The sequence below is a fragment of the Chinchilla lanigera genome, unplaced genomic scaffold (genome assembly GCF_000276665.1).
Source record: "Chinchilla lanigera isolate Chin_1 unplaced genomic scaffold, ChiLan1.0 scaffold00055, whole genome shotgun sequence".
Classification (NCBI taxonomy): domain Eukaryota; kingdom Metazoa; phylum Chordata; class Mammalia; order Rodentia; family Chinchillidae; genus Chinchilla; species Chinchilla lanigera.
In genome coordinates this window covers 9,127,459-9,139,903 of record NW_004955456.1, presented here as the reverse complement: position 1 = coordinate 9,139,903, position 12,445 = coordinate 9,127,459, and the positions used below count along the sequence as shown (strand labels likewise).

The 12,445-nt window shown below is 40.8% G+C and overlaps 1 protein-coding gene across 2 annotated transcripts in view; it reads right to left on the bottom strand.

The window, feature by feature from the left end:
* Positions 1 to 12,445, bottom strand: part of Caln1 (calneuron 1) — a 467,543-nt gene that overhangs the window by 407,556 nt on the left and 47,542 nt on the right. Inside the window, exon 1 of one of the 2 annotated variants that reach the window (XM_005396727.2) lies at positions 327 to 439. The exons of the other annotated variant lie outside the window; for it this stretch is intronic. The gene's annotated coding sequence lies outside the window, so the exon portion shown is untranslated. Of the gene's footprint in view, positions 1 to 326; positions 440 to 12,445 lie in introns of those variants that run through there. 2 annotated transcript variants of the gene reach the window in all.

Below are 12,445 nucleotides of genomic sequence, written 5' to 3'. Positions count from 1 at the left end.
GCCGAGCGCGCTCTGCCCAGGCGCGCGTGCGGAGCCGGGCTTCAGGGCTGTGCGGCCGGCGCCCCGGCTTCAGCGAGGGTCGGGAGCCCCCACCCCCACCCCTCCGCCTCGCCAATGGCTCCCTCGGTTTCCAGGCAGCGCAACCTGAGGAACGCCCCGGCGCGCGCGCGCTCACACTCGCACACACACGCACACGCGCTGCACACACAGCAGACACGCGGGGGGCGAGCTGGAGCTGAGCAGACGGCGCTCCTTCCTTTCCTCCCCTGAGAAGCTGCCCACGTTAACTCCGGCAACTGCCGTCCCCTCGGCGTTGGACGACTCACCCGATAGCCCACCGGCCTTAACTACTTCGTCCCCGGTGCCCACTCCCGAGAGCCACAGTTCCACCTCAGTGCGTGTCCCGGGGAAAGGGCAGAGCACCAGGTGAAGGGACTGGTGGCCAACACCGGCAGAAGCAGAAGGATCCCACGAGCCACCCCTGGCGCCATCTAGGGGGACACGCCTGCTGCGGGCCATGCCACCCGCCCTGATCCCACCGCCCCGGCCCCAAGAACACCTCTCCTTCCAAGGTCAGCGAGGGAGAGAAGGGGGCGCTGACACAGGTGTGGGCTAGAAATCTCGCACAGTGTCTGTAGCCTTCCCTGGCGCTGAGCCGGCCGGGTCTACACCCGAACAGGCCCCTCGGGTCCCCTGCCCGGTGCCTCAAGGGCAACAGCTCGCTTAGAGGGGCCAGTTACCTTTCCTGGTCTCCACCTGTCTACTTCTCATGGGCCCAGGAGCAGACAGTACACACTGCAACGGAGGTTTGTGTAGTCAAGAGAAAGAATCGAAACACCAGGCCGGTTCTCAGACGACACCTGCCAGTCCCTTCCGGTTTCTCCCAAAGGTGTGTCAAGGGAAAAGAAAGGAACGACCCACCTGCCTTGCACGGGCTAGTCTTTCCAAGTCACAGCACCCTCCTTTCCAGGGTCCCCAGTTTCTTGCCCCCTCTAGGTGGCAGAAAGAGTGCTCACCAGCACAGATGCCCCCGATTCCCAGAATCAAAAGAAATCTGAGAACATTCCCACGCCAGTCAGGAACAAAGCAGCCGACGACGCCATAAGCCTCTCATCCCAACAGCTCAGCAATCGCCTCTCCACTGGCTTGTTCAGCTGCCAAGAGAATTCGGGCATTGAGACTGCCAGCCAGTGACACAAGTTAATCAGGGTCCCCTCACTGTCTGTGCCTCTGGCTTGTTGCCTGGGCACAGTTTCTGAGTCCCGGTAGCCCTTGAGGCAGGCCCCACACCTTTGGCGTTTGGCATTTGCTACCCTGTGATAGTACTATCTTCTCTTGTCTAGGCCCTGCTTCCCAAATTACCTTAGACCTTCTTGAGCCACTGGTTGAGTTTTATGCACTTAGTTGGGTAATGCCCATAAAAAGGGTTTCCATAAAACGCCGTGGCGGCTGGGCTTGGTGATGCACACCTGTTGTCCTGGCACTCTAGGAGGGTGAGGCAGTAAAATTCCAAGTTTGAGCCCAGCCTAGGCAACTTAGTGATGTAGAGAGACCTCGACTGAAAATAAAAAAGGGCTGGGAATGTAGCTCAGTGCAAAGGCCCCGAGCTCAATTCCCAGCACTACAGAAGAAAGAAAGAAAGAAAGAAAGAAAAAAGAAAGAGAAAGAAAGAAAGAAAGAAAGAAAGAAAGAAAGAAAGAAAGAAAAAAGAAAGAAAGAGAAAGAAAGAAAGAAAGAAAGAAAGAAAGAAAGAAAGAAAGAAAGAAAGAAAGAAAGGGAACAAGAGAAAGAAAGAAAGAAAGAAAGAAAGAAGAAAGAAGGAAGAAAGAAAGAGAAAGAAAAAGGAAGAGAAAGAAGGAAGGAGGAAAAGGTCACTGCGGATGAATAGAGTTGTCAGGGTCTCTGTGATCTTTCTCTCTGAGCCCTTAGTTTTGATGAAAGCTGCAGCTTCTAACAACCTGTCACCTGTCCAAGAAACTGTCTTCCTTTCAGATAGCTAAAGCCCTGTGGCAAGGCTATGTACCCGTATGTGGCTCCCAGTAAAGACAGGGCTTGACATTGAGCCGCAGTACCTGACATCTCCAATTTAAAGGAGGAAGGGTTTATTCTGGCTCACAGTTTCAGAAGTTTCAGCCCATGGTCAGCGGTTTACACACAAACAGCGTGGTGGAGGAGCCTGCGCGGAGGAAGCGGCTCTCCTCCTGGAGGTCAGGAAGCAGAGAGAGAAGGGAGGAGCTGAACAGGAAGATGCAGCCCTCCAGGCCACACCCTGGGTGGTCATCCTCTCCAAATCTCACCATCTTTTTTGCGGGGGTGGGTACCGAGAATCAAATCAGGACCTTGCACTTGCCAGGCTCACCATCTTTCTAGGTAAAGCAGTTGTATCTACCCTCTCAGTTTGCTGGAGAGCTTAAATGTGATCATGTGAAATGTAGTTCACTCAGATCATTCCTAGTCTAAACTAAGCTGCTAACCAAAGGTGGCAGTCATCATTCTGGGTCAGTATTTAACAAATACAGAAGTCATTGTTTTGCCCCAGGATACTAAGCCCAAGGTCCTCAAGAGCTAGAGAGCAGAGAGGACTTGGATGAGCATAACAAAGGCAGTTTCCCTCTGTCCTCACCAACTGTGACCATCTGGGGACTTCTGAGTGAAAAGAGTGAAGGTTCACAGGCCCTGACACCCCCTCTCCAACTTTTATCTTTCCTGTAATCTGTATCTTTCCTGTTATCTTTCCATGTAAAATATTTTACCAGCTATAGATTAGAGGCTAAACATCTACAAAGATGGGAGGGAAAGGGGAAGTAAACATGATTAAGATGGGATATGTATATATACCAACTCCCCAAAATGAACGTCATTATTATGTGTGACAAACATATACCAATAATTTTTTAAAGCACAAAAAGTAAGAGAGTCCACATAGAACAAGATGAATGGAAGCACTTCCCTTGATCATGCATTTGTAACAGGATTTAGTGCAAGCTCTCTTCTTTCTCGAATAAAGCAGCCCTACAAGAACAGCTAGACATGGACCTTAACTTAGTTCTGGTCCCTTCCTCTGGTTTTTGGGACTCAGATTTCCACAAATGAGACATTTGAAGAAGTGAGTGAGACACCAGACAGTTGCTACCTCAGAAATAGTAATCATTTCTGATGGTCAAAGTCATTCCCACCTTTGCCTCTTCTTTTCTCCTCCCTTTTCTTCTGTTTTGGCCTCAGTCAATGAATCTATTTCACATGCCTGATACAGCCAAGAGTAGAGGGTGATGAAGGGTCCGCTATATTCTGACTAGACATAGGTTGAAAGTTTAAAAAGTCATTGGAGTGAATGTTTCCTGGAGGGTAAAGATTTCCATCGAGGTATAGAAGATTGAATGGACTCTTTGTAACATACACTCTTGACTTTACGACTAGAGGTTTGTTGAGAGACAGAGAGAAAGAGAGAGAGAGAGAGGGAGGGAGGGAGGGAGGTAGAGGCACAAACGGATAGACATTGATTGACATTGCTAGGGATCAACCCAGGGCCGTCACTGAGCTACAACTCCAACCATTTTTATTTTGAGGCAGGTCACGCTAAGTTGCCCAAGTAGACTAAAATTTGTAGTTCTCTTGCCTCAGCCTCCCAGTGTACTAGGAATACAAGTGTGTACCACTGTACCTGGCCCTTTAAAAAAAAATTTTTTTTAGACAGGGTCTAGTAAGTTGTCCGGGCCTTGCTTAAATGTGTGATCCTCCTGTCTCAGCCTCCCAGAATGGTGAGATTACGGGTATGGGCCACCATACTCAGCTGACTGTAGGTCTTAAAGTAGTTTGTAAGAGATAACTTGAAGAAAGTTTAGTTTCCAGAAGTAACATAGACTTGGAGACTGAGCAGTGGGCGAAGCACAGAAGTGCCTGGAGGACGAGGCTGGAAGCTTTGCAGGCATCCAGAAGCCTCGTGGAGAGGACTCCAAGGACATGGAAGAGACTCATCGGAAGGTGGAAACCGCACCCGAGTCAGTGCCGGCAGAACAGTGAGCCACGCTGCTGCCTGTACTGGCCCGGAAAATGGAGAGGAAACCTAACAGACCCATGCGTCTGAGTAGGGATTCGGGGTGAGATCGAGAACTGCTAACTGAATTTCGCAATGCCTAGGACCAAAGATAAGCAGAAGGAGATAAATTCAAGAAGAAGCTCTTCGGTTTTTCTAGTAGAATTGAGAAGAAATAGAAAAGAGCCAGGCCTTGATGGGTAGAAAGAGCAACTGTCTCTCACTGTGGCAAAATCTCCAGGCAAAAAGAAAAAACTTTCAAAGCCAGGCGGTAAATCTCATGTCTGGATAAAGCCTAAGTCAAGGATGGGGCTGGCGATCCTTTAAAACCTCAGGCATATTTCAGGGCTTATCTGAAAGGGCTGCTAAATATTTTAAAGACCCTGAGCCTCAGGAAAGTCTCCCAGGACAGGCTAAGGACAGAGAACAGCTGAGCAAGGCCTTTTTTTTTATGGCGGCATAGTACCCAGGCCTTGGAAATGAGCTACATCCCCAGAGTCTTTTTAAAAATTTTTTATTTTTTTTAAGACAGTCTCACTAAGTTTTTCGGGTTGGGCTGGAATTGCAATTCTCCTGCCTCAGCCTCTCAGAAAACCATTTGGTTTTGTCCAACATAGGGATTATAATTCGACTCATGGAGGAAACTGTACTAGCTTGGGCCCCAAAGGGACAAAAACGATACAACAGGAAAGGAGACCTCTGGTTCCCTGACACTCTTTGGGGAAAAATAAACAGGCTGCAAACATGAGCCATTTCTTACAGGAATAGGAAAATGAGTCAGGGACTAGAACCAGCACCCAAATGGTGAGGCCAAGGGGTGCAGAGTGATGTTCTCAGGAAGCAGGACTAGCCCCTGAGTGAGGACCTGGGGACTTGTGCAGAATTAGGCTTCAGAATTGCTGGCACCCAGTGGCAGCTACAGGAAACACCTCACACTCTCTCCCTGATTGAATGGGGTACACTTCTCAGGTGTCTAGTGGTCTTTAGGAAAGAGGAGGGAACACAGAGCTTATCCCTTCAGCTAACTGATTGTGAAACTGACAAGCCCCCACTAGAACCTGCTACTGATAACAAGATCGAGGACCTGAAGCCCGGACTGACGCTGCAAGAAGGTGCGACTTTCTGGGGCTTGGGGATGTTTCTGGGTATCTCTCATGATGGAAGGATGCAAGTAATTTGGGGCTGAGGTAAGTTTTTGACTACAGTGAATGAAAGAGGACCACAGAATGTTTACACCGTTCTGACTGAGAGTTGAGATCTACATTTCCTTTCCCTTAAATCTGGACAGTGTCCCTGACTCTGTGTGTGTGTGTGTGTGTGTGTGTGTGTGTGTGTGTGTATACAGATTTTTTTATTAGTCCATGTCTGCAATGCATAATTACACATCCATCTTGGGGAATTGGTACACATAGTGTGACATCCTTTTCCTTTCCCATTTCTTCCCCGTGCTCTCATCGCCTTTCCCATTTCCACAAAGTCTACCTCCCTGTTTCCTATCATCTATCTTTTATTTGGCTCTTTAAATTATTTATACTTTGAGTTTTTCATAGAAGACTAACGACGTGATCATCAAGACTTAACAAAGAAAGACGTTGTTTTGCATAACCTTCCAGGCATAAAACTTGAGAAACTGGAAACATCTACTTTCTGTAGCTTGGACACTCTTTCTGAGCCCCAGCTCACCACAGGAGAAGTCCGACTGCCCCATGGCCACCATGTCGTAAGCAGCCCAAGCTAGTTTTATGGAAAGGCTTTGTGAAGGGAGAGGAAGAGGAAAACGGAGTGTGGGGGGTGTGGCTCATCTCCAGCTCTTCTAGCCCCTGCTGTGACAGTCTTCTCAGCTGAAGCCTCCAGGATGATAGGAAAGGAATAAGCTATCCCTACTATCCCCTAACCACCCAGACCACCCTTACTGTGGTCTGAATTCCTGACCCACAGAAACAGACAAAATAGTAAAAAATTATTGGGTTAAATTGCTTAGTTTTGGGGTGATTTGTTATGGAGCAATAGATGACCAGAGCAATTTACTAACTTGAATAGATGTCAGAAAATAAACTGCAAAGTGAAAAGCTCTAATTGCAAAACAACATGTGTGATGCTGTTTTTGAAACACACAAAATAACATGTGATGCTATTTGTGCATACTATCCACTCACTTATAGTATATTTGCACAGAACTTGGAATGCTTTCTATGAACTTGCTAACTCTAGAGAATCAGTATTAGAGTATTAAAATCTACAATAAATATTTTAAATATTGACTCAACTTTTAATGAGAAAAAAGTTTGGCATTAATTTTATTTCAAAGCAATAAATATGGAAGATAAAAAAGAATAGCACAAAAAATGAAATAAAGAAGGGAAGAAAGAAAAAAAGGAAAGAAAAAAGAAAGAAAGAAAAAAAGGAAGAAAAAAGAAAGAAAGAAAAAGAGAAACTAAGGATTTACTCTGCTACCAGATTATTAATGCAAAAATATTATATTAATATATATGGTAAAATTTCATTTCTATGATAAAGAAAAATTCAGACAAAAAGTTATCAACAAAAGGAAAACAATCAAGCTTACTTTTAAGAGTGTAAACATTAGAACATAGAGAAAAAATGAACTAATGAACTTGGGGGGGGGTAAAATGGCCTCATCCAGGGCTTAAATGTTCAGTTAGGATGTTATCAGGTATGAAAGTAAAAGAAATTCCCCTCATAAAATGTGTCAGAAAATAAGTGACATTTTTACTTTCTATTTAAAAAAACTACCCAAGGGGCTGGGGATTTAGCTCAGCGGCAAAGCGCCTGCCTGGCAAGCGCAAGGTCGTGAGTTCGGTTCCTGGTACCGGAGAAAAACCAAAAAATAAATAAATAAATAAATAAACTACCCAAAAATATATATTAGCCAGTTGGGGGGGGTGTCCTCAAAGCTAACGCAGAGAAGGAACAGCATTGATGTGAACCCAACACTCTACTGCTTTTCTTTTGAACACGAGTTAATATCCAAGTAGCCCTGGATGAAAGGCCAAAAGTGATATCACTGAGATTTCAGAGTTACAGGTATAGACAGAAAATTATCATACGCTAGTACTACCAAGATAGCCAAGATCAGAGAGACTAAAATCTAAGGTGCAAGAAACTTCAGAAAAATGAAAGTATCATTCTGCTCCCTTTCCCCCCAAGAAGTAGTTGCCTATTTTCAAGCTGTAGAAGGGGAAAGGCAAATAAAAGAAGCTAAATAATAGCTAAGAGGTTAAAAAGTGATAGAGACATTTTGTATTGCTTGCAGGACAAAAAATGGGAGTCTAGACCCTGTCAAAAATGTAAAGCATTGGTAAATACTCCAGGATTTTAGTGGAAGCTCTTCAAAGAATGGGCTGGGGGATGCAGCTCAGTGGTAAAGTGCTTGCCTAGCACGCACAAGGCCCTTAGTTGAATCTCTAGCACTGAAAAAAAGAAAAAAAATATGAAGACTAAAGGCAAAAAGACTTTGGAGAATTGAATCCAGCCTCAAATTATCTCAATAACTAATAAGCAAAAAGTGATCTATTCCTAACCAAACGGCCTGCCAAGTGAAAATTAAGATCTCTCTTAGGAAAGGGAACAATGAATAGACTCACTATAACTTTTCAGATATAACTTGTGGCATTTAATCAAACATTACCAGGCATGCCAAGAGAAAGGACCAAATTAAGGAAAACACAAGAAAAAACAGACCAAAAAAAAGCATGGTTATATAAATACTAAAATTATGCATGGCAGGGATTAACTGGGGTAAATATTCATGAAAATGAATTTGTCAGCAAGATAAAGAAACAAGAAAACACACCAGAGAATAACTAGAATTTACTTTTAAACAATAAAATAATGAATCTAGAACAAAACAACAACAAAAAATACACTTGATAGATGTGCTTAAAGCAGAATAGACACAGCAGAGGAAATGAATTAATTGCTAAATATGTCAGTAGAAAACATCCTACTAAAGTGTGAAGAGAAGAAAGGATGGAAAATAGAGAAAGACACTTTGACATTAAACATGATAAATAGTGAAAAATCTGGAAGGAGAAGAGAGAAGAAATAGGGTTGATACAATATTGCCTAAGAATTTTCCAGAACTGGTAAAGAAATTAACCATAGATTCAGGAAGCTCTATGAATGCCAAGCAGTATATGTACAAAGAAAGCCATATAAAGGCAATCTGATTCTATTTCTACAAACCAAAGACAAAATGTTAAAAGCAACCCAGCACAAACACACCTGTTAAAGGAACAACAAGCAGCTTGACAGATGACATGTCAACAGAAATGATAAAAGTTAGTATAACTTTAACTTTAGTATAGTTAGTATAACTTTAACTTTAATATAGTATAGTATAACTTTAACTTTAGTACAGTAGTATAGTATAGTAGTATAGTAGTAGTATAGTATAGTAGTATAGTATAGTAGTATAGTATAGTAATATAGTATAGTAGTATAGTATACAGTATATATATAGGATAGTATATATAGTCTATACTCTGTATAGTATACTATATATATAGTATAGTAGTATAGTATAGTAGTATAGTATAGTGGTATAGTATAGTATAACTTTAATATAGTAGTATAGTTAGTATAGTTAGTATAACTTTAACTTTAATATAGTATAGTATAACTTTAGTATAACTTTATAATTGTAGTGTAATCTTTGGTGCGCTATAAGAAAATAACTGCCTGCCTACATTATGAATGCAAAAAAATGCAGATTAAAAAGAAATTCGGGGAACTTTTGCTTCTAAATTGGTACTAAATGTTCCTATCAAATGCTAACAAATAAAATCTAAACAAATACTGTATATGAATGAACTGTTTTCAGTAATTGGACAACAGTGTAGGACTTCAATCCATATAAGAAAATAAACAAATGAAGTGGGCTCTATAGTTCCCTCACTTTGTGCCTAAAGACATTTTCTGAATTGCTGTAGAGGGAAAAAACAAAAGCAGAACACAGAGGTCCACTGAGAGAGGAAGCAGAGCTCAGAGTCATGGGCGCTGGAGTGGCTGGAATTTGTTGAACAAAGAACCACAGAGGGAAAAGCCATGCAGCTGAGGCTATGGAAAAATCTCCATAGGGATTTCTTTTAAATCATACTGCTAACAAATGTGTGGACAGAGGATAAAACTCCATGCCACCAGGCAGAGGCAATGGAGAGCTATAAGTGAATTCCTAGAACTAAGAAAACATTGGAAGATATTCAACTTCTAATAACTTTTTTTGAGTACTGGGGATTAAGCCCAGAGATTCACACTAGGCAAACATTCTATCACTTATTCTATCACTCCCCAAGTCCTTTATTTTTTTTTTAGACACAGTCTAAGTTGCCCAAGTTGAGTTTGAACTTGTGATCCTCCTGCCTCAGCCTCCCAAGCAGCAGCGAAGCTGGGATTAGACATGAATACCACTGCACCTTACCAAATTCTAATGATCTTTAGTGGAGAAAGTTCACTGAACGCTCAGCATACAAATATAGACCCCCATGTGGATTTTATATTAGCGTTATCTCTAGAGTAAAGAATGTTCTCAGATTTGCCCTAAAAGAGCTTCAAAACAAATATCAAGGTAATTCTCAAGTACTTTATCCTCCTAACAAACTTCAAAACTCTTCAGAGTACAGCAACAAAATCCAGAAATGCAACAACATAATATTCACAGTATCCATAGAAATGAAAACAGAAATAGAAGGAGGGCTTTCAATCAGGAGTAACAAATGTGCTGAATGATGTAAAGGAAAATGCAAAAATACAAAGAAAAGAATGAAGCTATAAGAAGAAGCAAATGAAATTTTGAACTCTAAAAACTGAATAAATATAATTTATCTTATTTGTAGAAGAAAAAGTCACGAACATCTTAATGCAGGCATACACAGAATTTGTCAAAATTCAACACTCATACACAGTGGAAACTAGGAATGGAAGAGAATTATAAAAGGGGCTACCAAAGTGTACATCAGAGTAAATGATCAAAGATTAAAAGTATGCCAAATTGGGGAAAAAAGCTTCTATTTAACATGTATTGGAGGTGTCAGCCATGGAAGTAAGTCAATAAAAAGAAATAAAATGCATTATACTGACAGGTGAGTGAGAAGTCAAATGGTTTTATTGAAAAATCATGATTTTGTGTGTAGAAAATCTGAGACTCTACAGAAGGCTATTTAGACTAATAGATGTCTTTAGCAAGGTCACAGAATAAAAGACTAATACTAGCAGTAAGCAACTGGGAAATGAAAAGTTAAAAAATGGTACCATGTAAATAGCATCAAAAGAATGAAATAATAAGCATACATTATAAAAATAAGCACCAGATTTGTATTCTAAAAGCTGTAAACTACTGCTGAGAAAAAATTACAGAATAAAAGTAGAGATATATGTAACATGTTAATGAACTGGAGTTTTTATATTTTTAAAATGCCAATTCTTCCCACATTGATCTCAAGGTCCAATATAGTCCAAATCAAAATCCCACCAAGTTTTTTTTTCCAAAATTTGACAGGCTGTTTTAAAACTTTATATATAAAGCAAAGGACATAGAGTAGCCAAATCATTTTTTTAAAAGAAGAAATTTGGAAAGGACTACACAATTTCAAGACTTACAAAGCTAATCAAGAGAGTGTGCTTTTGGCAAAAGGGTAGATATACAGATCAAAGGAACAGAATAGAGTAGAAATAGACCTCCACATAGATGATCAAGGGCTTTTCACAAAGGTGCTAGTTAACTCAGTGAGGAAAGAGGTACTATTTTCATCAAATTGTGCCACAACAACTAGGTACTCATATAGCCATAGATGAACTTCAATACTTACCTTACCTCATGCACAAAATTAAGTAAAAATGGGTCATAGACCTAAATGTTAACTATAGTGATACCATGGACTTAAAGAAAACACAGGAGAAAAAGTTTTTTGCAAGCCTGAATAAACAAAGCTTTATTGAATGGGATATAAAAAGCACAGATCATAAGGAAACATTTGATAATTTTGACTTTATCAAATTTTAGGCCAGGCATAGTGACACACACCTGTAATTCCGGCACTCAGGAGGCTGAGGCAGGAGGGTCTTTGCAAGTTCGAGACCAGCCTGGGCTACAGTGTGAGCTCAAGGCCAGCTTAAACTGCATAGCAAGACCCTGTCTCAAAAAGACGAAAAAAAAAAAAAAAGAGCATATTCTTTATCATTTCATTCTTAAGAAATTCTAAAATAGGCCACATAAATCTACAGTGACAGGACAAATCAATGAGTGCTTGAATGCCACACACCCTCTCCCCGTGGGAAGTGCCTGGCTGCAGAGGGGCATAAGAGAATTTTTAGGTTGATCAAAACTTTTATGTTTCTATTATTACTGGTTACAAAGATTATACATTTGTCAAAACTCATCAAATTGTACATTTTAAATGCATGCATTTTGTTGCATCTAAATTATGCTCAATAAAGTTGATTTTAAAAGAAAGAAGTGAAGTCTAAAAATGTTTGGTGGAAATGTTTTTAGAAGGTGAAGTAAATACATTTTTAAATACACACGTGGAGAATTTGTTACCAGTACTCATCCTAGAAGAAATGCTACGGTGAATTATTTGGGCAGGAAAAAAAATATTGTTTCAGATAAAAGAATGGAGATAGAAGAATAAAGCGCACCAGGAATGGTAAATGTGTGATTAAGTCTAACAGTTTCATCTTGAGCATTCCTAATCCGAAATCTGAAATCTGAAATGCTGCAAAATCTGAGACATTTGAACACCGACATGATACTCTAAGTGGAAAATTCCACACCATAGTATTTTGTTTCATGCCCCAAAGAATTAAAAACAGTATATGAAAATACCTTCAGGCTCTGTGCATATGGGGTATATAAATAAACTTTGTATTTAGACTTGGATCGTATCCCCAAGATATCTCATTATTTATGTGCAAACATTCCAAAATACAAAAAAAAAAAGAAAAAATCCCAAATCCAAAACCCATTTGGCCCCAAGCTTTTCAAATAAGGGACATTCTCATTCTGCTTGCATTGTGTTTTAACCCAACAGTAAGAAATATTTATAACTTCAATAGGTTTTTAAATATTTAAAGAAATAAAAACATGACAATTGCACAAAAGATAGAAGTGGAGTAAATGAAATTAGTGCTGAAATCCTTGAATGGAAATGACAAGTGAGCTAATATAGGATGCCTACCAGTGGGACAATAATACACACAGCACTTCCTAGGGTTATCATAAAAAGAGGGACCAAGTAACGTGTGAAGAATATGGAGAAAAGGAATCGTAAAAATATGGTCTGATTCCCTAAAAGGGAAAGAAGGAGAAAAGAGGGACCACAGAAAAGAGAAAATGAATTGCAAACCAAACACTAAGATTGTAGATTGAATCCCACATAAATCAGAAACTGCACT